A 25,775-nucleotide genomic window follows, 5' to 3' on the forward strand; every position below is an offset into this window, starting at 1 on the left:
TTTGTATTTCAAGGTGACTGACTGGAGTTTTAGGAAAATCAGTCCAGAACAAGATGGCAAGCCAAGGGAAAGGAATAGATAAAAAGCAATATCTCTTAGCTAGAAGCTTCTCCTCAAGAAATCATTGCCAAGGAAGACTTAAGAGGGCATGAAATGATCCAAAAGAGAATGCTATGGGAGAAATCAATAGTTATATAGGGCATTTAATCAGATCTTAAACAGTCTAGAATATGCTGATGTCACTGCACTGCACCAGCTGTTTGATCACTACGATGTCTGTGATCCAAGATGTCACCAGAATGTCGAGATAGCATCTTCTGCATTTCTTGAGGCACTAGTGTCATGAGGCTGCCAGCTCAGCCATCAGAGGTGTCAATCTCTTCAAATGCTCAGTTTCAAGTTTTCAGGTATCTTGCAAACTTTCATTTTTGTCAGCGATGCTGCTCGTCTCTGACTCTGAAAAAGTGACCAATAATCAGCAGCAGTGGTCAGCTAGTCACCCTTATCACACTCCAACCAATCAGAAACAACACTTTGCTATGGCCGCTGTGAGAGAGGAAGACTCCTCACATATTCTTTGTTCTGTGTCCTCTTGCCTAAGTTACCAGTGCTTTATTTGGGGACTGTGTTCTCTATCTGCTGACTCACTCATGTCAGAAATAATTTTTTTTTCTAGGCTGAGGAAACTTTTTTTTTTAATAGCACTTGTTTCTTGGAAATGGGGACCATTATCTCTGCCATTCCAGCACTCCTAAACTTCAGAAAAAAATACCCCAGATGGGCTGCATTCATGTCAGTGGCAAAGCTCCTATTGACTTCAATGTGGGATGATTGTGCCTTAAGTACATACTGTACATCTGTTTAGTGGTCCTAGGGTTAGCATGCTGTACCCCCACTGGAGACAGTGACACTGAGTTCCTGTGTCTGAGCCTTCAAGTACTGGGCCCAGGAGAGTGGAGGAAGGGAGAAGCTCCTGTGGGAGCAGCATTATGTGTCAAGTCCCATCAAATCTTTCTGGATCAATGGAAGTTGCTGTCAAGTGAAATGTTGAGGGGTATATGAGTAGTGGCAGAGGTACTCTGGCGAGGACAAAAGATAAAAAAGAATGGTGTTCTATTGGATTACTGAGCCTAGGATCTATTTTTTTGTTTTTTTCTCTTTATATGTTAGTTCTCTTCTACTTACAGGTAGATATGTCTCCCAGAGTATTTTGAATTTGCTTTTCTTTTAATCTCTGAAAGTCACTTGCGTCTCTTTCTTTGAAGTGACGTCTGTTATAGGCAACCCTCAGCCAAGCAAGAGAGTGGACCATCACATATATTTCTATTTTTGGTATTCTCCTTTGTATTCTTAGGGGTGTGGGTACACCTGTCTCCTTAAACAGGATTGTGAAGAGCTAATGGTCTGACTCAGTACAGCTGAGCCTACCTAATTACATAAATGGATAAAATAATCAGACACTTAATTGAGTCACTCTTCAAAAGCTCAAGCTTCTTCATATTTCCTTCTATGTCACCCGTGTCTGTTAAAATCATTGCTAATCAGGAAATAATTGCTTAATTGCACAAAGAGTCTGAGAGGCATTGAAGTTTTCAATTATCTAGTCCAGCCTTTGCTGTGAAGTGATAATTATGCTTTAAAAGCTAACTGGATTACTACAGAGATCTCTCCTGATAGGCGTTAAACACCTCACCACTTGTTAAGGCCACAAACGATGCATGTCTCATCACCTTTTACAGCATCTCTCTCGGTATCCGGCCCCAATTCACAAAGTTATCCTTTACTTGTCTTCGCAATTTTGTGCTCTGAGGACACAGTCAAACTTTTTTACAAGAGCTGCCGATTTAAAAGACTTATAATATGCTGCAAATATCTGATTGCTCTACACAGCCCCATTCACTTACCGATGCACCGCCTATAGGCACAACGGTGAAACCTGAAGCATGGGGACTACTGCTTCCACACTCTTCTTTTTCAGGCTGTGTTAGCGGGATTTTTCAAAAGCACATAAGCAAGTTAGGCTCTTGATTCTCATAGGCACCAGAGTCCCACTGAGTTTCCAAGTTCCCAACTTACTTTTGAAAATGGGACTTCGCCATCGAAGTCTCTTTGCTCAGCGTTGCAAGGTCTATGACTTTCAGGGTATGTCTATGTTGTAGTTGGAAGTGTGACTGCAGCTTGGGTAGTTATAGCCACACTAGTTGTAAGCCAGCAAACACAGCTAAAAATAACAGTGAAGATGTTGCAGCACAGGCTTCTGTGAGGGACCCTGGTGATGTACTTGCATTGCTAGGCCATGCTGGGGACTGTGCCGCTGCATCTTCACTGTTGTTTTTTAGCTGTTTTGTCTAGATTAAAGCTTCTGTCAGTATGTCTGCTCAAACTGCAATCACACCTTTGATTGTAGTGTAGACAATACCTGAAAAATCTGGGTCGAAGTGCCTGTCACTTTTGAAAATAGGACTTAGACTCATACATTTTTCAAAGGTACCTATGTGATTTAACCCTGCATGCTTATCAAGGTCTGTCCCCCCGTGCCCTCCAGCACATACCTTGGATTCACGGTGCACAGGCATTACAAAAGCTGTTTTGACTAGACTGGTTTTGAGGTATTGTGGTCCTCCATCTTGCCAGTTCATATTGGTGCAGTGCCAACGTGCATGGAGATTACTAGTATAATAGTACTCATGTACATAACTGTACACAAATAATGGTCCACATAGTCTTCCTGCTACTGTTCCACAGCGTACTGGTCACTGCCTAAGTGACCTGTTATGGTCCACTTTCTGCACTCTGCTGCATAGGGGCCAGGTTGGATGAAAGCTACTTAACTGTAAACGCTGTGGAATGGAGTTGCATGCTATTTTCACAGAAAACTACTTCTTTATTTGACTTCTTTAGCTTCATCTGAGTTTCAAAAGGAAAAGAGCATTTTCTCAAATGGGCAGAAGCCAACAGGTGTGCTCTGATAGCTCTGCGAGGAGAGGAGAAGATCCAGGGCCAGCTGAAATAGGTCATGTTCAGTACAATAGTGTCTGACCAGATGGCTGAGATAGGTATCACCAGGAGACGCAGCCATTGTCACAGGAAAATCAAAGGCTGCGGGGTCCAGTGCAGTAAAGCGCAGGACACCACAAGTCAGCCAGCTCAGAGCAGAAAAGGAGCCCATTTTACAAAGAGCTGGACCAAATCCTTGGGATTCATCCTTCCATTCAGCCCAATATGCTTTCTGGACAATAGAAGTAACATGCAGCGCGTTGGTGAGGAATGAGGAGGATGTAGAGGAGAACAAAAGTAACACAGATCAGGCAGATTGATGAGCTGTGGAGCCAGACAGAAAGATGCAGAATACACTGCCAGGATCCCAGAATCTGTTTTTGGGATCCAGGCAGGGGCGGCTCTAGAAATTACACCGCCCCAAGCAGGGCGGCGCACTCGCCGCCCTTCCCTGGTCCCGCGGCCGGGGCAGAAGTGTCTGCAGTGGGTGCGCTGGTCCCGCGGCTCCGGTGGAGCATCCACAGTCATGCCTGCGGGAGCTCAAGCGGAGCCGCGGGAAGAGGGGACCCTCCGCAGTCATGCCTGCGGCAGGTCCACTCGTCCCGGGGCTCCGGTGGAGCTCCCGCAGGCATGTCTGCGGAAGGTCCGCCGGAGCCAAATGCCGCCCTGCCGGGAAAATGCCGCCCCACGCGCCTGCTTGGCGCGCTGGGGTCTGGAGCCGGCCCTGGATCCAGGGATGGCAGCTGAAAAAATTTCACAGGGGGAGGAGAAACTGAGGGATGAAGGAAACTTCTATAACAGTTATTGCAGGTTTTTTTTAATTGTTGGGCTGATATTTTTTCAAGTGTAGGGGCTGGGGAAAGGTACTCTGTGGTATTGTCATTGATCCACGTAATTTCTACATACCCATTCTTATGGGGGTAATGTTTTTTTTAATTTCTCTTGGATTGTAGTTTAGATAAACTTCAGTAAATTTACCAAATAACTACTAGGATGGAACTGCCTTAGCCTATATATATATAGGCATTTTCCTTTCTGTTCTACCATCCAGTCCAATTCAGTTTTTACACCTCTGATTGTCTATCATTCTATGCTGTGCTTACTGGAAGGTCAGACTGAATATGTGGTTCTATGAAGCTTACCTTTTAGCCTGTCCTTTAAAAACATCCTCCTGTTCTGCTGTTTCAGTCCTCTGCTAATTTTCTTTTGGAGTGAAGTAATTTACTGCATAGATTCTCTTAAGCAGAATAATGTCCAAACCTGTTAGTAGTTAAAAGTCTGATATTTACACGTGCATCTACTGAAGCCTATTCAGTTTGGAACAGAGTTCTTCTTCAGGACCTGGTCCAATAAAACATATTCCCTCACCCACCTTGTCTCTTGGGTATCCTGGGACAAACATGGCTACACTAACACTGCATATTCAGTTTGGCAGTGAGCTGTAGATATGCAACCAATGTAGCTTTCTTTTCTGAGGACGTGCTGTTTCTTACAGTAAGAAATAAATTTAGTTTCACTTTAGGTTTCAGGGGTTCTTCTCCTAATACATCAGATTGTGCTTTTGGCACTATGACATAGTGCTTGTGCTCCTTTATCTAATTTAGCCTTCAGTTTTGCATTTACAAGTTCCAGATCTACACTCAATGCTCTCAGATTTTTTACAAGACATCCACTGCATAAACAACTAGAATAAGGGTCACCTGCATCCCTATTTAGCACAAGATCTATTCTGCATTTCTGTACATGCTTTGTGACAGATTTGGACAAAATAATGCAGCTAAAGATGTCTGAATCTTTACCTATGCCCCTGGCATTTAAAAATGTTCCCTTTTTATTCAGCAGTGGTGTTTTCTATTTAGGTTAGCTTGTAGATTTCCTTTCTGACAGAGTTTGGGTGATGTGGCTCCATTTGTTTGTTATTGGTAAAAACAGGTTTAGTCTGAGCTGGATACAACTCATTTAGCATTTTACTGTGAAGCTCACTAATCCTCCCTGCCACTCTGCAGCTAGAGATTGCAGAATAAGAAATAATTAGCTTTGTATTGGAAACGTGCAAACTATTTGGCATGAATAAAAAGCATCATGCAGCTGCTCAGACTCACAGGACTTTACTCCCTTTCTCAGATCTGTTATCTTTGCATCCACAGATTTTAGGCTGACCTCGAGTCTTCTTTTATGTTAAAGACAAGCCTATTGCAAATAACTGTTTTACTTGGGTTAAAGTACTTGCCAAACTTCCTAGGTATTTTTTTTTAAATCTTTTTGTCTCGCCAGTCATATGGAAAGGGGGCTCTATAGTCTTAAAATACTGAGATTTTTCTGGAATCTGATTTCAATCCCAAAATGGCTTTCTCCATGCCTGACCCCCAGCATAAAGACATTAAACTGCATGCAGTTTACTTTCTGTGGTCAATTGTAGGAGTTCATGATGTCTCTGTCTGGAAACTAAGGATGAGGTGTGTGGTGTAAGTTGTGAATGTCTAGAACAAAGACAGTTTGGCATTTACCCCACCCACGGTGTGCTGGGTCTCTGTAATGACTTCATGATGTCAGAACAGGACTGAATAAGAACCCAACAAATCCCAGACACGGCAGAATATTTTACCCCCACACTCCCCACACATTTTGGCTCCTTTAATGCTGCATAAAAGGCTGGAGTGGCATAAAAAATCCTGGTTCTAGCTGTGGGAGGATTCCCCTGGCACAAGCACTGTCGAAGACAGACATAAAGCTGCCTTCTGAGGACCCCATTGCAAACTCTGGCAAACCTGACTAGTTGCTTGCCTGTCTTTTGGGTGGTAGATTATGGGCTTTTCATTGGTTTCCCAAAGAGATGAGATAGAGAGAAGTTAGTAGAAGCGGAGAATAGATGCAAAGCTAAATTCAGCTTGTTGCAGTATGTTTTTAGTTAAGACTCTGGTCCTGCATCCAAAGTTGGCAGTGCACCTGGAGAAGACGGAGAGAAAGTGGATCCATTTCTCCTCCACCTCCCTCATACGAGATACCACGCCAATGGGAATCAACCTGTAACTTGAGGGGGAAGAATCAGGTCCTTTATGAGCATAAGTGCCAATAGAAAAGATAAAAGGGGAGAGAGGCTTTAAAATAGCATAGGTCAGACTCATCCCTTGCACAACAGAAAACACTGCTATGGAGGGACTGAATTATATGCTGTGTGCTAAAACTGGTGACCATTCTAGCTGTAGGTTAGGATTTTTTTTATTAGTTTCTTTTTAGATGTAGAAGAATACACTTTGTTTTATCTATTTTGTGAATTAGAGAAAGTGAGTGAAGTCAGGGCAGCTGACAAAATCACAATGGAGAACAAAAATACAAGGAGCGGAAAACAAAGGCTGGTATACGGGGCAATACTCTCAAAGGAGAGAAATAATACCACTTGAATGGGCACAAGCTGATTTTCCCCACCTAGACTTCCTTCAGTGTAAAGAAGGAACATTGCAATAAAAGGCAGGAATAGATGTGGCAATGACTTCAAGTTCTACAGTACCCGCATCTCTTCCTAAGGGCCCGATCAACAGCCCTTTGAAATAAATGGAGAAGCTCCAATTAACATCAATGGACTTGGGATCAGGCCCTAAATCTACATCTAACAGCAGTAATCTCACTCCACTAGCACAAACTATGTCATGCTATCTTCTTCCCCAGCAGATTTCAGCCCAGCACAGCTGCATTGCAAGAATCACACAAATCCTCCATCAGAGTCATTTGTGCTGGTAACCTCTATACACTTAAAAGGTGAATCATCAATCTTCTTAAGTGAATCTGAGTCAGCCGCAACTCCTGACTGCTTCCAGTGAAGGTGCTTTTAATGGCATAGGCAGGGACCTCAGAACCTTGCAATTTTGCATTTCAAAGGTGCAGGCACTCCTGCTGCAAGCACGGGAAAGAAAATTAAGAAAGTGACCAAAAGTAATTATTGATTTGATGGCCATTCAAGGAATTCAAGGTTAAATGAAAAGCTTTCTAAAATTAAAATAAATGCATTCCAAAACTGTTTCTGGGGCCAAATCCCTAAGAGAATACACAGGCATCACCCCCAAATTTTGAAAGAAATACATTTTACGTGTAAACTTAAGCCTAGTTTTCTAGTTTTTTTTAACCTGCAGGACCTGAATCCAGCACCATAAATTTCTGTGTCTATCTTGCAGCTGTACATGTTTGTAAGATGTAAAGCAGTACAAGAAATTGCATTCCAATTAGGGTGACCAGACAACAAATGTGAAAAATCGGGACAGGAGCTTATATAAGAAAAAAACCCAAAAATCGGACTGTCCCTACAAAATTGGGACATCTGGTCACCCTAATTCCCATGTAGTTTCAATAAGGAATATCCATCTTCCTTAACCAGAGCAAGTCTATTTCAGTTCTACAGCAGTGTTGTTTATAGTGATGTTAAAGAATCCAGATAGTGGCTGCCACAGTTAGAGATATCCTTATGCTTTATCTTAATTATATTGCTAATGTTTTTTTCTTAAATATCATACTACATTCTGCTTTAGGGTTTTGAAAATACAGTCACATCTTCGCATTCCCTTTACTTCTATTTCAGGTTCTCAGGAGTAGGACAGTACAGAATTAATTTCTGTTTCTACATTCCTATGTTTTGTTACTTAGTAAAATTCTCTTTCCTATCTGCTGGGCTGGGTTATGTTCTTCCAAATCCTTAAAGGCCAGTTTCTTAGAATACCATGAAACAGATTTTAATTAGATCCTTTAAACTGTACTCTCTACTTCAACTCCTAAAGACGTATCATGTTCTCTTCTGAGTCCTCAGGGCAAATTGCTACAGAAACATCAAGTGCTGTGCAAGGATTCAGCTCCATTAGCCAGACAATAATTAGCAAAGTACTGGAAACTACACACACCATTCTTTGCAGTTCACTTGACATTAGTGTTTCTGCAGCTATTTCTAGGATGGCGACTTAATCAATCATTAGGAAAAGTGCAGGCCGGTCTTGGTATAAAGGGCAAAAATCCAAGCTGTACTGTGTAAAAAGCTTTAAAGTTATAAGCATTGCTTTTTCTTTTTGATCTAGCCTACAATTACATCTAGAGTCTTTGCTGTTTTCATTTCTTTGGACACTTACGGGGGAAAAGAGGCATTGTATAAACTACACTTGTAATGTGTTTTGTTTTTCACTAGAATAAGTAAAATCCAAAGAATTAAAAGAGGGGCTACATATTGTTTCATGTAGGTAGAAGGGCTCTGCTCTTCAATGGAATAAAGACAATGAGACACACAGCTGAGCAGCTGGCTAAGTAACGTAATGCTGGAATACCACAAGAGAAATCTGAATTCAAAAATTAAAGTTGCAAGCCCACTAGCACTCAGGAGAACTGTGCAGACTAATGGGCCTGATTCACTATATTTACTAGGGCAAAGTAAGTATCTTACATTCATTTGGCAGTGCATAGCTGCAAGTTATTAAGGCAAATAGGAATTGGGCCCAGTGTGCTCAGAAATGATGGAGAAAGCAACCTGCATTGCTTTTGAGCCCCACAGATGATGGTGATGAGCTAAGGGGGAAGTTGCACATTGCCCTCCATGATCAGATATAGGGCTTGCTGTCGAGGGGGAGGGGGAAATTAAAGAGAAAAACACCAGATAATGGTGGACCACCCACAAAACATAGAATCCCCAAAATCCAAACAGACTTGCAATTTCACAGGCTGAGCAAATCAAGCAATGATTAAAGGTGCAAGGGAATCCATTTTATATTTCTAATATGGGAGCAGCTGTCTGACTGTTCAGTTGCCTGTGGATTGTTTGGTTGGGAGGAAAACATACCAATCCAGGATCTCAGCTAGTGTAAATCAGTGCAACTCTCAAGCCTATGGAGCTACACCAATTTATACCAGTTGAGGCTCTGACCCATACCCTTCTATTATGATGAGTTTTGGAAGGTTGATAAGCAGGTGTGAGACTGAATGAGAAAGCACAAATAGAAAATTTACCAGGTGGACAGGAAGGTTTGAAAAGAAATTCAGAGATTCTGGATTTTTATTGTTTTTTTTGCTGGAGAAGTGATGGGGGGGATTATTTCTAAAGGAAGACCCGCTATTATCTCTCTGAGCATTTGTTGCTTTTCTTATTGAGAATGTAGCATCAGCCTAAATTGTTAGGATTAGCTAGTGTAAATTTGCTATTTCTGTCTTTGTGAGTACAATACCGGGGCTTAGATACTAAGGTGGTGGGTGCTACAAAAACTGAAAGATAATAGAATAGTATACAGGGACTTGTGGCATCTAACTCTAGCTGGACTTTTTTCTTTGTATGTATTTAGGTCTGCACCAACTGCCTCATCCCTTGTTGTGTTGCCCTGCCTCCTCCATGCCACCCATGATGCCAGGGTTGATGTTCCATTCATCTGTATCTGCCACAAGTGCATATATGCATTTTTTATGCTGCTCCAGTGCATACACTGACCTTGTTACTCTACTGCTCCAAGTTACTGACTTCTGTCCATTCAGATGCTTCCTGAAAAAGCAGTTCTTCCATGATGCCCCAGCAAATTTGGCAATATTCACTGTCATATTGTTTTCCTCACCTTTTTGTTTGCTGTATCTTAAAATGCAGAACAAAGAAGATACAGAACCACTAAGCTATGCTCATGACTTATCCTGAGTTAATGCATGGTTGGGTGTGTTTGTTTGTTTGTTTGCTGGTTGCCCTGATCCTTCCTTGCCTGGTCACCTTCAATCAGGACCCAATCCTTTACCCCTTAAAGTGAATGGAAGACTCTATTTGTGCACTCGTGTATTTATTTAATTTAATTTAGTTTTTATTTAAGACACAAAGCCAGAGCTTTGGGCACCTCCCAAAACTTAAAATCATAGCTGGAAAGTCTAAACCTTTTCAGTACAATTCAAAGTACTTATTCAATTTTCCAATTCCAAATTCTCCAGTTAATAGACTCTGCTACAGAGGAAACTAAGGATATTCAATTATACTGTGGTATCAGAAGAAAGGGAACAGTCACACAGTAGATCCACACAGCAGTAACTGTAGGAACATGTTTATTCAGGTACCACTTACTGAGGATGTGACTTGCTGATGGCCCAGAGTGGACTCCTTGCACTTTCATAAGTCTGGAGGAAGGCACATAGTAAGGTCTCAGAGGGACCAGGTTCTAAATGAGGCAAACATTACAAACAATATTTACAGACTTAGAGGCCAGTAGGGACCAATATGATTGTCTAGTTTGATCTCCTGCACATTTCAGGCCACTGAATCTCACCCACCAAGTCCTGTAATAGACCCCTAACATCTGGCTGAGTTACTGAAGTCCTCAAATCATGATTTAAAGACTTCAAGTTACAGAGAATCCACCATTTACACTAGCTCAAACCTGCAAGTGACCTGTGTCCTATGCTGCGGAGGAAGGTCTCTGCCAATCTGACCTGGGGGAAAATTCCTTCCTGACTGCAAATAGGGCAGTCAGTTGGACCCGAATATTTTGGCAAGACCCACCAGCCAGACACCTGGGAAAGGATTCTCTGTAGTAAGTCAGAGCCCTCCCCATCGAGTGTCCCATCTCTGGCTGTTGGGGATATTTGCTACTAACAGTCGTGGATGGGTCACGTGCCACTGTAGGCAGTTTTCTCATATTATCCCCTCCATAAAATTATCAAGCTCAATCCTGAAGCCAGTTAGGTTTCCCCCCGCTCCCCTTGGAAGGCTGTTCCAGAACTTCACTCCTAATTTCAAGCCTAAACTTGCTGATAGCCCATTTATATACCTAGTAGACTAATTATTACTATAACTACAATAGTATAAGGGCATGGCTACACTTGCAGATGTAGAGCGCTTTGAGTTAAACCAGCCTTCGTAGAGCGCAGTAGGGAAAGTGCTGCAATCTGTCCACACTGACAGCTGACAGCGCACTGGCATGGCCACCTTAGGAGCTCTTGCAACGGCCACAGAGAGCAGTGCATTGTGATAGCTATCCCAGCATACAAGTGGCTGCAATGTGCTTTCAAATGGGGGTGTGGGTTGGAGTATGACAGGGAGTGTGTTGTGTGTATGTGGGGGGAGAGAGAGATTGGGTTTTGGGGGGCTGAGAGCATGTCAGCATGCTGTCTTGTAAGTTCAGACAGCAGCAGACCGCCCCCCTCCCCGCCTCTCCCTCGCTCACACAGCATGCCACAGTAATGGTTGCTTTGTCTCTGAGCAGACAAGCATGCCAGCTGTTAGAAATGGAGCTTTCAAAGAGCATGTCTGCATTCCTGCAGTGATTACAAAACAGTGACAAGACTGGCCACTTGATTTAAGGGGATTATGGGATGTTTCCAGAGGGTGATCAGAGCTCAGTAATGCAGCACCTTGTTCACACTGAGGCCCGGGCGTTTCAGCCAATGTGCACCAAGTGTTAATCTTCTCGCTGCGGTAGAGTACCAGGAGCGCTCTAGCCCTGGAGTCAGAGTGCTCTATGTGCCTTGCCAGTGTGGACGGGTAGTGAGCTAGTGTGCCCGGGGCTGCTTTAATGCACTGTAACTTGCAAGTGTAGCCAAGCCCTAAGATGCTTAGAATATAAGGCTCTTATCCTGCCCCCATTTAAGTCTATGGCAAAACTCTCATTGACTTCAAAGGTGCAGAATCAAGCACTAGTGAATTTGTGGCAGAGACTGTAGGCCTGATCCTCTGTTGCCTAACATCTTGTGTAATCATTTACTGTACACCGCTTCAAAGTGGATGTCAAATGCTACCAGATCAGGATAATAACATTTTACATCCACTTCCCACCCATTTTGCATTGGTGTAAATTAGTACAGGGCAAGGAAGAACCTGGAGCAGCATCGTTCCATGTTTCCTGTAAAGCACCTAAGGCTTTGTCTACATGGCAGATGTACTATTTTACTATTTATATAGATATAGTTATGCAGATGTAATCATATGCATATGATTCCCCCACCCCCTTGTGGCCAGACTTATATTGGAACAAGAGTGTTTACATGGGTTGTGTGTGTTTTATACTGGCATAACAATATTGCTTTAAATTTGCCATAGGTTATACCAAACAAGCTTCCCATGTAGACAACGCCTAACATACTTTGGGTACTATACATTAATAAATAATTATGATTAGAAATGTCATAGTGTCTTAATTCTCCATAACCTAGTCATTCCTGTATCAAGTCACACCAAATATCTACCTTTTAAAGCCTACTGGGAAAACATGTTTGAGAAGGGATTAGTTTAGTAATGCACTTAGTTATAGGCTGCAAATTGTTAGCAGGATTCAAAAAATAAACAAAAAAAGACTGGATGTTTATATGGCTGACGAACACCTAGGATTATAGTAGAGGGATTAAAAATGAAAATATATATGCTAAAATTGAAGGCTGATTTACACCAGCTGAGGATCAGACCTCAATTGGTTTGGAAGGGATATGAACACTTATGCTTCACGGCATAAATTAACCTGTAACTGATGGGTGCTAAGAGGATGCTTTTCCTGTAGGCAGAGTATTCATAACTGTCAACTGTAGGTTTTCTTGCTCCTTCCCCTGAAGCATCTGTACTGGGCAGTATTGGGAACAGGACACTGGAGTAGATGGACCACTGATCTGTGTTCCTATCCTGGAACCTCTCACTGCAGGCATAATTGTGTTTAGAAATCCTACACACCTTGCATTCTAAATATAGTTTGGCTGTTTGCCAAATGGTTGTGGGTCTGCAGCTCATTCTGATTCAACACTGTAATTCGACAGTCTAAGTAAACAAGACACTCGAGGATGCAATCAGTGGTGTCTTAAATCACTGCAGGATTCCATATTTACTTTGTTAATTATTCAAGTCCTGACTAAAAAAAAAACAACAAAGCTTAGAAGGAGGAGGCAGTTGGTGAGGATTTAATTAAATATTCAATTTCTGTTTTGAAAACTCTCCAACTTGAAACTGTTTAAATGTTCCCTTCAGTTTGAGGCAAACACTCAGCTATATGTCTCAGTATTAACATCCTTTATGGACAATCCAGTGGCTCAAATATTAGTTGATGGTTACTGCATAGGTTTCAATTGAGTGGAATTTATAGTCCAAGCTGCTTTGACAACATTACCAAAAGATGTATCGTTATGTTTATGAAAGTAAATGGGCCAGGCAGGAATTTCACAATTTTCACAAATTGCTCTGGCTACCGCTAAGTGTGTAGAAAATGAAAGGGAAAGAATGAGCTATAATGTTACATTGTTTGTGTGGTACATGCCATTATATTGCTGACAAATGCTGGCGGGATTCCATGGGAAGAGAGGTTTTCAGAGCCACGCTCTAGCCTGCTGCTTTAGCTCAGTGCCCATGGTAACGCCCAGATGGAAAGCAGGGCTTACCAAAGACAGAAGGCAGAGGAGGAGGGGAAGAGGGAATAAGCTTGATAACAAAGTCTAGGCGCTGTAAATGTTAAAATCTTATGGTGCTGTAATTTAAAAAAAAAAGGCATAAGTTCCATCCTTTTGATGAATGAGGGCCCAGTCTTGCAACACCTACTCATAAGGGAAGCTTTGCTCATGATTCATCACATTGGCTGAGGAGCAAACAGACCAACTTGGGAAGAGGGTGTAAAGGTGGCATTAAGCCCTCTCATGTACACCCAAGGAGCTCTTATGGCAGCTGGTGATAGCCAGGGTGTAATGATGCTCTGGACACAATGCCTGTGCCAGCAGCCAAGGCTATGTGAAGCTGTAATGTTGGCTGTATGTCATCAAGGATTCCCTTGCCCTGAGTTGGTGCTCGCTTAGCCAGCTATGTGGGGAGAATCTAGGCCACCGAGTAAAGTTGCTCAGGTGTGCCAATATTGATTTGCAGGATTTCAGGGTTCCTTCCCCACTCTGAACTCTAGGGTACAGATGTGGGGACCTGCATGAAAGCCCCCTAAGCTTATATCTACCAGCTTAGGTTAAAACCTGGTACGCTGCCACCACCAAGTGATTTAACAAGAAACAGGGAAAGGATCACTTGGAGTTCCTCTCCCCCCGCCAAATATCCCCCCAAGCCCTTACACCCCCTTTCCTGGGGAGGCTTGAGAGTAATATCCTAACCAATTGGTTACAAAGTGATCAAAGACCCAAACCCCGGGGTCTTTGGACAATGGAAAAATCAGTCAGGTTCTTAAAAGAAGGATTTTTTTATTTAAAAAAAAATGTAAAAATCATCTCTGTAAAATCAGGATGGAAAATAACTTTACAGGGTAATCAGATTCAAAGAGCCCAGAGGAAACCCCTCTAGCCTTAGTTTCAAAGTTACAACAAAACAGGGATACCTCTCTCTAGCAAAGGTAAAATTCAGAAGTTGAGAAAACAAAGATAAACTAATATGCCATGCCTGACCGTTACTTACAAGTTTGAAATATGAGAGACTTGTTCAGAAAGAATTGGAGAACATGGATTGATGTCTGGTCCCTCTTAGTCCCAAGAGCAAACACCACCAAAACACAGAGCACAAACAAGATTTGAAAGTATCTTGTCTCCTTATTGGTCCTTTGGGTCAGGTGTTACCTGAGCTTCTTAACCCTTTACAGGTAAAAGGATTTTGGTGCCTCTGGCCAGAAGGGATTTTATAGTATTGTATACAGGTGGGTTGTTACCCTTCCCTTTATAGTTATGACTCAGGAACCGGCACTTAGCCCATAGCATGGGGACTATGAAGAATAATTAGAATTCTGGGATTTAAAAATGGAAACTAGTGCTTTTATTTAGACTTCTACTAACAGAAAAGGGTGAAGGGAAGGGGAAACTTCCTGAATAACTACACACCAGTCTAATTTCAGGTAATAGGGTGCAGCAACTATTTCGCCTACAGATTCCTTTACAGGAAGATTGTTGCTCAGGAATGCTGGCCCTTTAAGGCCTGGCCTGAACTGGCTTAAGTACAGTATGAGCTAGGGACCACTTTTAGAGAGAAATGGGGGGAAGTGGATCCAAACAGTCTTTTATTTTGAATCCCTATGCAGATCCAAGCTGGATTCTATGGGCCAGGCTGGCTCTGAGAGGCAAAATCATATCCCTTCCTCATAGTGCCCACAGAAGCAGCTGTGCCAAGGAGGGGATGAGGATTTATTCCAGGGGGCGGGATGATTTTACTTGTGGCTGGTGCCATAGGACATCAGCTTTGGAAGTTGCACAGACGATGCATCAAACAGCACATTGCAAGGCTGGCCAGGCTCACCCAATGTTGGAGTTGTGCTGGGTGGCTCTCCACCTCCATTTAGTTTCAGCCGGCCAGTCCCTCTCTCCTTACCATGATCGTTCTCTTTTTCCTTTCTAAACCCCCCTCAAAAACAACCTGCCTCCAGAAGCCCCTCCTGTTAGTGGGGCAGAAGGGGACACCAGCAACCTGGACCAATGAAGGCAGAAGAGAAGGAAAAACCTAAAACAAACAACAGCCAGCCAGCCAACCAACCAAAACAAACAAACAAAAACCTCAAGGAAAATTATATTTTTAAAACCATAGAATAAACACCAGCGGGCAGTGTGGTTTCCCATCCTTTTTAATAAGAGGCTGCAGAACTGCATATCCGTCCCTAGGTGGTGCTGTGTGAGGCTACAAAAAGCAAGTACGCCTTACTTCACTCACACGATTAACATGGCAGCACCCTGCGCAGTAAGCAGGCTCTGGGGTGCCTTTGGATCCTAAATGGACTTAGAACACTGGCTCATGCATCCTCTTTAGGAGATCGCTTACCTGAAGTAAGAGAGTGGCCTGACTTATTTCTCTAGTGTAGTACGCAGTAGGTCCTTTATATATTCCAACTCTGCATCCAGGGTTTTCATATTTGAGCTTGAGGAAAAGGTCTGATACCATTGGGTTCTCTTCTGGTGTAACCTATTCCATATTTCTTCTGCCCTGTTCAGCTGTCCCTCCCTCAGAAGTGGATGGCTCTCTCTCACCATGTGCTTAGGGTGAAACAGGAGGTTATTTTGTTACTGTTTTCCCATTTGGATGCCTTGTCTACTTGTTTTGAGTTGATTCGGGTCAGAGAACATGGGTCATCTGTGTGGTTGACCACATTGCAAAGGAGAAAAACTGAGGGATCTGTGGTGGGGAGGGAAGGAGTATGTGGGGAAAAGTTGTGGTGGCATTCAGGAAGGTGTATGTGGAAAAGGGGAAAGACAGATGCTGCCACTTCTCCTCAGTCCACACCCATCCATTTGTATCTACCTTCCCCTCTTCCAGCATGAAAAAGGGCACATTACAGTAATGGATAGATTTGTAAGTATAAGGTACTGTATTTATCTTGCATGGCTGAGTCTGAACTTCTATCTCAAGGTAAAGTCCAGTGAGCAACAGCCCCTGGAGTTTTCATTGAACCACATCAGACAGACCAGTGACTATTTAGTTTAAGCATCCTGAAAAAAGGAACAAATGTTTCTGAGCTTCTTAGGGCTGCAAATCTTGCAAGGTCACACGTGCTTGTGATATTCACAGTTCTACCAGCTTCTCTGGGTTTGTCAAAAATAAACTATTCTCACAGTCTATCAGTACTTCTGCTTCCCTACAAAAGGATGCATTGAGGCACATAAACATTTACAGTTACAACAAGAAAGCTAATCAGACATTTCTGAACCTCAAAAAATGTTTGGTTGAAGTCTGGGGCAAAGGTTTGTCTTTTCTTAAAAGCCAGATTGGTTCAATCCTCCCTATACTTCAACTCAGCCTTTAAAAAAAAAAAAGTCAACCAAAAACACCCCACAGCCTTCTTAGCCCATGGTAAAGGCTTTCCAGATCAGATTATGGAATCTCTCTTGATAGCCTAGCTAGAGTGGGCCTGATTCTCCACTACCTTGGACCTTATGCAGTCATTCATAACAGCACAAAGTGAGAGCAAGAATGCTACCAAACATCACACTCACCTTGCAGTGGTGTCAATGACTCCTCAGGGGCCAGGTGGATTAAAAAATTACACTGCATGTTTTGCTTTAACGAATATTATTTTATCTTGAAATTGTTAAAGTAAGTGTTTTTTGTGCCCTTCATCGTAAAGCGTCCAACAGCTGTTCATTTTTGTCTTCTAAATCCTGACAAGGAGTATTTGTGACACTGGCTAATCCCTGTTACCCTATCTCTCTTTTTATTAAAATTTCCAATCTGTCCTGAGTCCAATGCTTTCCTGCTGCAATCAATCACATTGTCTCATTTCTTTTCCCTGCTTTCTATGGCTCATTCTCTAATTTATTTCAAGGAATAGAGAGATTTCTCTTCTTGATGGTCACTGCATCAAGGAATCCTAACAGACCAAAGAAGGGGATTGCCTGGGTTGTAATTAGTTTCTTTCTCTCTGGGTTTCCTCAAAAATCAAAATAGTGTATGGATTTTCTGACATTTTCCTCCGTAAAACAAAAACAAATGCAGTTCCAGCTTGGGGGCTGGGGTGGGGGAAACCTGTCTTGCTCCAAAATGGCTACATTCCATCCTGAGGCAAATAAGGGAAAGTTCACAACTTTTTCCTGTGGAGGTGTGAAAAGTTGTTGCAGTTGCAGCAAAAGGTGTGTTTGCTGCTATAAAGTGATACAGTGATGGCTTCATGAAAATCACAGAATTCTCACATGAAAACTGGTAACTTCACACAGCTTTGCTCTCACCCCCAGCCTTTCACTCACTTGTTGTTCGTTTTTCCTTTCATCTTTGTGATATGCTCACAGGCCATCATATAAAAATGATCTCTCAGATAAAGTTGCAGTTTCCCTTAACCGTATAAAAATGTGTGGAAAATAAAGGGAGTCTTTTCTGGCTCTGAATACACATAGGCCTTTGGAGTAAGAAAGTGACCTTTTTTGACAGTCCCTTTTCAGACAATAACTTACTTTAAGTACCTGAACCTTTGGAGATGTTCTTTGTAAACTGTGTTTTTCTCCTCTCTAAAGCTGGGGACTAGTGGTAGGGCATGGATGCCCAGCACTCAAACTAGGCAAATATATTGGGTGTGTCCTATCCATGTTCCCGCCACACGCTCACTCACACTGCTGTCTTTGATGGCTCTTGCTGTGTCTGAAGAGAGTGGAGTGGACCTGTGATGAGGTGTAAAAAAACAAAACACATGTAGCAGGAGAGCAGGTTAACCTAGGCTAAGGGAAACCAAGGGGTTAATACAGGCCAGGAGGAAACAGGAAGTGGAGCACCTTTGTTGTGACACACTATCAGAGAACATTCAGTCACTCCAAGTGGAGAGATGAAAGCTCCTTCTGGGAGTGCTGATGGAGAGGGTTTAAGGCTATGAAGCTGCAGGACTTTACAAGTGGCTGAGCTAGGAGTGGTTAGTTTATTTTGTTTCTTTGGGGAATGACTGGCTGGAATAAGCCTCCATTTCTATTCTTTTTTTTTACTTGGGGCCGGGCTGCAGGAAACACCAAGGTGCTCTCCTTTCACCACTCTTGCATACCCCACAAGAGGAGGACTTGTTTCAGTTTGGTCAGAGAGACAAACAACCCTACTTATGAAAGGGAACCACAGCACAGCCAGAAGGAAACTGAGGCAGCAGCCATTCCCTGACCTAAAGAGGTAAGGCACTTTTCTTCAGGGGGCCATTGATGTCTCCTGGCTTGTTTGCCAGGTTGAGGAATAGGGAAAGGCAGGAGCTTCAGTCCTGCACAGGTGGGAATGACTGTGGAAAAACAAGCATGATTGTTGGCTTCTTTGGCAATGTAGCTGTGACAACCCTGTGGCTTGCTTGCCTTTCAAAATATCTTGAGGCCATCCCAGCTTGCCCTAGGCTAGTGTGAGAACGGGAATGGCCCTGGGAATTGCAGGGGAGGGAAAACCCCCAAAATGAACAAGCAAAACCCAAAACAAACACCCTCCCCCACACTTAACTAACTCTCACTTCTCACATAAGGTTGGGCAGAGTTGAAAGATCCTCCACTTGCATCCACCAAACTCAGTGTGGAGCTTAGAAAATAGGAGCTGATGTGTAAATGGAGATGAGGGAGAAAAGAAAGGCGAAAAAGAGAGGAATGAGCCACTAGTAGTCCTACAAAAGGAAAAGAATGTCCAAGCCAGCTGCGGTGCTGGTGTGTGGGATGCTTGCCACTATTGTCATGTTTTATTCTGAGCACAGCAGGAGGGCATAGCTAGGACAGTTATTAGTGTAGGTCTGTGGTGAATGGAAACACTTGCCAAGTCCTTTAAGTTCCCTTGGCACATACCAGGAGATCCAGCAGCTCTGTGCTGCTCCTAGCTTGCATCCTTCCTTGGCAGCTGCCATGAGTTGCTTCCTTTTCCCTGTTGAAGGGGGGGTCTACTATGGGGCATTTGCAGCTCCTCAGAGCAGCAGTAAAAGTAACTGCATTTCTTACTATACTTTACATCTGTTTGGAGGGGAAACATGCTGTGCAGGGTGGCTGTTCTAACTCCTCTTTCCCTCTCACTGACTTTCCAGCCTCTGCTAAGGTGTGACCATTGCTGGAAGTGAGCGTGGACAGGGCCGGCTCCAGCTTTTTTGCCGCTCCAAGCAGCGAAGAGAGGAAAATAAATAAATAAATAAATAAAGCCGCGACCGGTGGCATTTCGTCGGCTGCTCTACTGCGCCACTTCATTCTTTGGTGGCAATTCAGCGGCTGGTCCTTCCCTCCAAGAAGGACTGAGGGACCTGCTGCTGAATTGCTGCCGAAGACCCGGATGTGCCACCCCTTTCCATTGGCCGCCCCAAGTACCTGCTTGCTGCGCTGGTGCCTGGAGCCGGCCCTGAGCGAGGAGGGGTTTTTGGGGGACAAAGCTGTGTGTGTGTAGGGGGATGATATTGCATAACCCCGCAACTCTCCATGCAGTTGTTGTAGGCCCTTCTCAAAATTGAGGGTCCTCTGTTTCCTCCCATGCTGGGTAAGGGAAAGGAAGCATGTGCAATAGGATTTTCAAAAGCACTCAGTGTTGGCCTAACTCCGCTCCCATTGGAGCCAGTGGCTTTTACTCTTGACTTCAATGGCAGCAGAGTTGTCTTGGTGGGGAGTGCTTTGAAAATTCCACCCATAGCTCCTGCAACACAATGCAAACAAATGGCAGTTTTTCTGAACACAAAGTCAGGTCTGCTCCTTCTGGCTTTCTTAGCTTATAATTTGTTAAAGGGAGGAGAGGTGAGGGTGGCTTTGAGGAAACATGTAACAAGCCAATTATAAAAACTTAAAGGATTCTAAAAACGGGTTCCAGCTACATCTAAAATAGGATGGGTTTGTGCCCTGTGGAGGCCTGGTGCGACATTGCCATGGCAAAAGCCTGAATAGAACTACAGAGAGATCTTTATGCATGTCTGATCATCTTTAAACATCCTTTTTTTATGAGAGAGATGTTTGTAGATAGTTTCCAGTTTAGAACGATAATGATGAACTATTGCTGCTCTTGGGAAATACTGTAGTGCATAAATTCAAAGTGAACAGTTTCTAGAACCTAAGGTACCATGGAGAAAGCACTACAAAGTAAAGCATTGTAAACAGCAACTTTATAGCATCTATAACAAATGCAGAGGGATGTGCTTATCATATATAAAAAGAGGGGGTTGATTGCTGTCCACAGTGCTCAAATCATGAGATTGTCTTAAAAATCGCAGTATCTTTTAAAATAACAGGTTTCAGAGTAGCAGCCATGTTAGTCTGTATCCACAAAAAGAACAGGAGTACTTGTGGCACCTTAGAGACTAACAAATTATTTGAGCATAAGCTTTCATGGGCTACAGCCCACTTCATCGGATGCATAAAATGGAACATATAGTGAGGAGATATATATACACATACAGAGAGCATGAAAAATAACAAGTTTTAGGGGTTTTATTGGCCCTGTGGCTTTGGAGCCTTTAGAGTACACTCAGTGCTTACTTTATAATTACTTTATAATGAAAGAGGTGCTGATGCGGCAAGCCTAAAGGTGCTGGGGCTATGAACTGTCAAGACTAGAGGTGCTGGGGCTCAACCCTGGCTAGCCCTGGCACAAATTAAGCACTGGGTACATTGAGTTTTCTCTATAATCCTGAGTGGTAGAAACTTTTTCTTTTTTATTATTAAAGCTGAGACTTTTGTTTAATCACATGCCTCCAGGAGCTGGCACTTAAAAAAAACCACCAAATACTGTGAGATTCACAATAAAATGTCAAGAATTGACAACACTCTGATTCTTGTTTACATTAAGGCCCCTTTGCCCTGCTCTGGCAGTGTAAAAGGGCCTTACCGTGGGCCAGAGCAGTGTTAAAGGGGTCTTCTTATAACTGGAAGTCAGGCCTCTAGTCTTTAAACCCTCACACGGACATGTTTCAGGGCAGGGTCAGTACCTTCTTATTCCTTTTTGAGCTTGAGCTTATTGGTTGGACTGTGTTTTCTGTGTTGCTGGAGGCACTTTTCCCTGTTGGATTTATTTGGTCAAATTGCTGTAGTAATTGAATCCCCCTTATTTCAGTGCTGATGGACTAGTCTTTAAAATTCTGTTCATTTAATAATGCAGGTATAATAAAATGATGGAAAAGTGTTTGCAGAGTGGGAATGTTGCTCTTCCCTTCTGCTCATTTTTGGATTTATATCAGCAAGTTGCCTTAGATATGTTAATTTCTGAGCACCTAAAAGTATAATTATCACACAATTACCCGGTCAAGTAAAATCTCTAATCCACAGGTGCAATATTTCCCATCTGTTGTAGTTCTGGATGGTTCTACTCAAACCTGCACATTAAAAGATTTGTACAATACTTAGATTTCCAAGGGGAGCCATATGTATGGCATTTAAACTAAAAAGGTGCTAGGCAGTACACTGATGAGGGAGGGGTAGAGGGTAGAAAGCAGGGTGATACAGCTGCACAAAAAGAGATGGCTAAGAGATTCCTAGAGGATTTCATAGTTATCACAATCATGTTGAAAGGAATACATAGCTAATAACCCCGTATTAAGTTCCATGAGGACGTAATTATTGAATTCCCTTCATTTTATTGCTGATTTGAGCCTCTTTATTTCAATGCAAGCTCAGCAACGACATCTTGACCTTGCAATGAGCTCCACATGGGCACAGGGGTCTGTCTGCATGGTGCTTGTTACAGGATCAGGGCATAAACTGCTATGGACAAATGTACACTAGCTGCTCTTTTAATACTAATGCCATTTATATTGGAAAAGGTGTATTTTCCCACATAGTTAGTGACTGGATTAAAAGGACAAGTTATGCATGTGATTTGTTACATAAAGGACTTTAAAAATCTTCTAAAACAGAATTTTACCAATTATTTTACCAGTTTACTGCCTACTATTATTTTGTTTCACTTTTTGCAGTTCATCCTGGACAAGAAAATAAGTTAGTAATTTTCATGTTTGGGGACACAGCAATCTTCTAGCATTTTACTGTTAGGCTCTCATACACCATCACAATGCTTAGATTTCAGACAAGTGAATGTCTTAGTTTATTTTAAAATGTTTCCTTTGGGATTCTCACACACTAATCATGGAAGTATTTCTATTGGCTTAAGATTTAAAAATGTATTTTGCACAGTGTAACCTCCTGTCACTTACTATGTAGGCAATGTCTACACTACAGCAGCTAGAGCGGTGCAACTGTACTGATGTAGCTGTAACGCTTCTGGTGAAGACACTCTAAGGGCTTGTCTCCACTTACTGGGGGATCGATGTTCGGAAATCAATACACCGGGGGTTGATTTAGTGGGTGTAGTTGACTGCCGATCGCTCTCCCGTTGACTCCGGTCCTCCACTGGAACGAGAAGCATAAGGTAAGTTGACGGGAGAGTTTTTGCTGCCGACCCAGCACAGTGTAGACACCGCAATAAGTCGACCTAAGGTACGTTGACTCCAGCTACATTATTCACGTAGCGGGAGTTGCATAACTTAGGTTGACTTAGCCCCGTAGTATAGACCTGCCCTAAACTGAAGGGAGAGAACTCTCCCGTTGGCTTAATAACTCCACTTCCACGAGTGGCAGTAGCTATGTCGGTGGGAGAAGCTCTCCAGCTGGCATAGCACTGTTCACACCAGCGCTTAGGTCTGTGTAATTTATGTCGCTCAGGAGTGTGGATTATTCACACCCCTGAGCAATGTAAATTATGCTGAAATAATTTGTAGTGTAGACATAGCCATAGGTTTTAAATTGATGTAAATCCATTAAGTGGAGTTACTGGTATCTTACAGTGATGTGAGATCAAAACTGGGCCTTGTGTGTCTGATCCTGCATTCTCTATTGACTGTGGGAAGTGCAAAACTGGGCCTTGTAAAGTCCTGTATGTATACTTAGAGCTTTGAAAACTGCACTTGCTAGTTTTTTAATCCAGAACCAAGGATGTTCTGAAATGGTTACTGGATGCTAACTTATAAATTTTGTTTCTTAAGAGTTAACTTCATTCCCAAACTTTTGCCATTAACAATATTTAATGCTTGCATTGTACTTAGTGAGTGGGGGAAAACTGCTCAAATTACAATCACTGCACTAACTAAAACCAATGTTTTGCATGTCTGCTTTTCCTTCTGTCAGAAAAACCACCACCACAGTTACTTTACATAGCACTAAAATACATAACTGTCTTGTTTCAGGGTGTAAACCAAAATTATCTGCCTGAAGCTAGGAAGGAATCTGTCTGGACAAGTTATCCCATAATTGTGAAATATCTGGTATTGGGGAGTGCTGGTGACAGCAGAATATTGGAGTAGATGAACCATTGGTCTAATATGTCCATCAATGGCTATTAGCCAGAACGGGCAGGGATGGTGTCCCTAGCCTCTGTTTGCCAGAAGCTGGGAATGGGCGACAGGGGATGGATCACTTGATGATTATCTGTTCTGTTCATTCCCTTTGAAGCACCTGGCTTTGGCACTGTCGGAAGACAGGCTACTGAGCTAGATGGACCTTTGGTCTGACCCAGTATGGCTGTTCTTATGTTCTTAATACATTATGGCAGTTACGTTTCTATGTTCTGTATAGCTCTTCTCTTTTACACCCATTAAGGGGGCTCCTTGTCAAAGTGCACAGATGTTTGTGGCTACCACTCCTTCCAGGTAGCCAACAAGATCTCTTCTAGCTTTTCCAGGCAACTGTTGACACCTCTGCCATGTGTCTAAGAGGCTTTGTCACTTCTAACATCTTTGTAGAACGCGAACTGTCTCTGTGAGCTATGGCTCCAGAAGGAGACGGTGAATGTTCTGTGAGGCATCTAATGCTTACAGACTTTGCTAGACAGTAGTGGAAACATAAGCAAATATGTTTTTTTTTAACTGAATGATTCTGTAAGAGTGAAGACATATGTTGTCTATTTTTGCCTCCTCTTCTGAACCAATTAGAGCGTGATATTGTTTCCCAGTTAATGAGGCAGACACACTCTCATTTTGGTTCAGCTGTGGAAGGGTTCTTATAGCTCCACAGGTTTCTGTACAGTGAGAAAAGTAGCTGCTGCAGCTTTATTGATAGAAGAAACTGCATTAACAGCAACGACTACCCCGTATGGCCAATAAGCCACACTAAGCAATGGAGGCTTTCTAACTCGGCACCCTCTTGCTGGAGAGTGTATCTGTTGTCACTTGATTGGGATTTTAGTGGTGACTGTATAATTCTCTGCATTTAGAAGACCCCAGGAAAGAGGGCTATAGGGTAAAGCCCTTTTATTGAAGTCAGTGGGGCTTAGCATGTGCTTGAGGGCTTTGCTGAACTGGGATGGTGCTTTCCTGAATTGGGGCCATAGTGAGCAGCACTGATAAGGAGCACTGCATTGGGCTCCACAGCAAAAATACTGCTGGGTCAGGACGGAAGAGGGGCACCATTAATGAGATTGCTACAGAGGGAGGAAAGCTTGCGTCAAAACAGGGAGAGTCCTCAGTAACCAAAACCCTACGTCTCTCCCCCTAATAAATCACTCTTTTATGCCCTACCATCCCTCTTGCATACTCCAGTAGCGCAGAGCTGAGGGAGAAGGGGAGCTTGATCAAGATGAGGTTGCCGCTTAACTGTCTGCTTGGGCATGTTTAAAGCTAGCATCTGCCTGCTTTAAGGGATTGCAGTTCAGGTTTGAGAGACCGAAGGGCTCACTTCATTACTATGAGCCTCCCTAATAACCCAAACTCCTTACATAAGGGGACTTCTCCTGCCCAGTTCTTAATCTTCGGCCACTGAACAGTCCCAAAACTATAACACTCATAGCACTGGAAGCACAGCCCTCTCCTTCTGTAGGACGGTGGTCAGTGTAATTTAATCCTCTTCTGCTATTTTACAAGGACTGCATGACAGAAAACTGTGCTTTGTCTTTATTTAAGAGAGGTAGTGAGGTCCAGTGGATAAAGCACTAAAGTGAGTCTTGTGGTGGTGGTGGTGAATCTGGGTTTTATTCCTAGTTCTGCCACTGACCAATTGTGTAACCTTGGCCAAGTAATTTCACGTCTATGCCTCAATTTTCTTGTTTGTGACACGGGCATAATACTTACCTCCTTTGTAAAGCACTTTTGAGATTCAAGCATGAAGAGGTAGTTGGGTAGTTCAGTATTTCCGCAGTTCTATTCACCAAATACCCTCTGTGCTTCCATTTGACACCCACTCAGTAGGGAGATAACACCCTGATAAACAGCCTGCTTGTTGAGGCAATGGCTTCAGGCCATCCTACTGTTGCTCTAATTTGCCTTTGTTGTTATCCACTCTGTGTAAAGGTTCCAGTACTGCTTCATAATGGCAGCTTTGCACAGTTCTCTGCCTTATTGTTTTACTCATAGAATCATAGAATCTCAGGGTTGGCAGGGACCTCAGGAGGTCATCTAGTCCAACCCCCTGCTCAAAGCAGGACCAAACCCGTTGTTTTAATTCATTCCCTTTATTTT

The 25,775-nt window shown here is 42.9% G+C and overlaps 2 long non-coding RNA genes across 5 annotated transcripts in view; one reads left to right on the forward strand and one right to left on the reverse strand.

The window, feature by feature from the left end:
- Positions 1-204: 204 nt before the first annotated feature.
- Positions 205-25,608, reverse strand: LOC123364659. 2 transcript variants are annotated; one of them, XR_006577197.1, is made up of 6 exons: positions 25,389-25,608; positions 22,585-22,677; positions 17,815-18,018; positions 10,055-10,148; positions 4,140-4,257; positions 205-456 (listed from the first exon to the last, which is right to left on the reverse strand). It is a non-coding gene; the product is annotated as an uncharacterized LOC123364659 (long non-coding RNA). The 2 variants fall into 2 exon arrangements; XR_006577198.1 differs by lacking the exon at positions 17,815-18,018.
- LOC123364660 overlaps positions 15,596-25,775 on the forward strand; it is a 140,490-nt gene continuing 130,310 nt past the window's right edge. For 2 of the 3 annotated variants that reach the window (XR_006577199.1, XR_006577201.1), the window contains exons 1-2: positions 18,149-18,263; positions 18,351-18,508. This is a non-coding gene — a long non-coding RNA (uncharacterized LOC123364660). Of the gene's footprint in view, positions 15,700-18,148; positions 18,264-18,350; positions 18,509-25,775 lie in introns of those variants that run through there. The other variant, XR_006577200.1, reaches the window with a different exon arrangement.

The sequence above is a fragment of the Mauremys mutica genome, chromosome 2 (assembly GCF_020497125.1).
Source record: "Mauremys mutica isolate MM-2020 ecotype Southern chromosome 2, ASM2049712v1, whole genome shotgun sequence".
In the NCBI taxonomy this organism is placed as follows: domain Eukaryota; kingdom Metazoa; phylum Chordata; order Testudines; family Geoemydidae; genus Mauremys; species Mauremys mutica.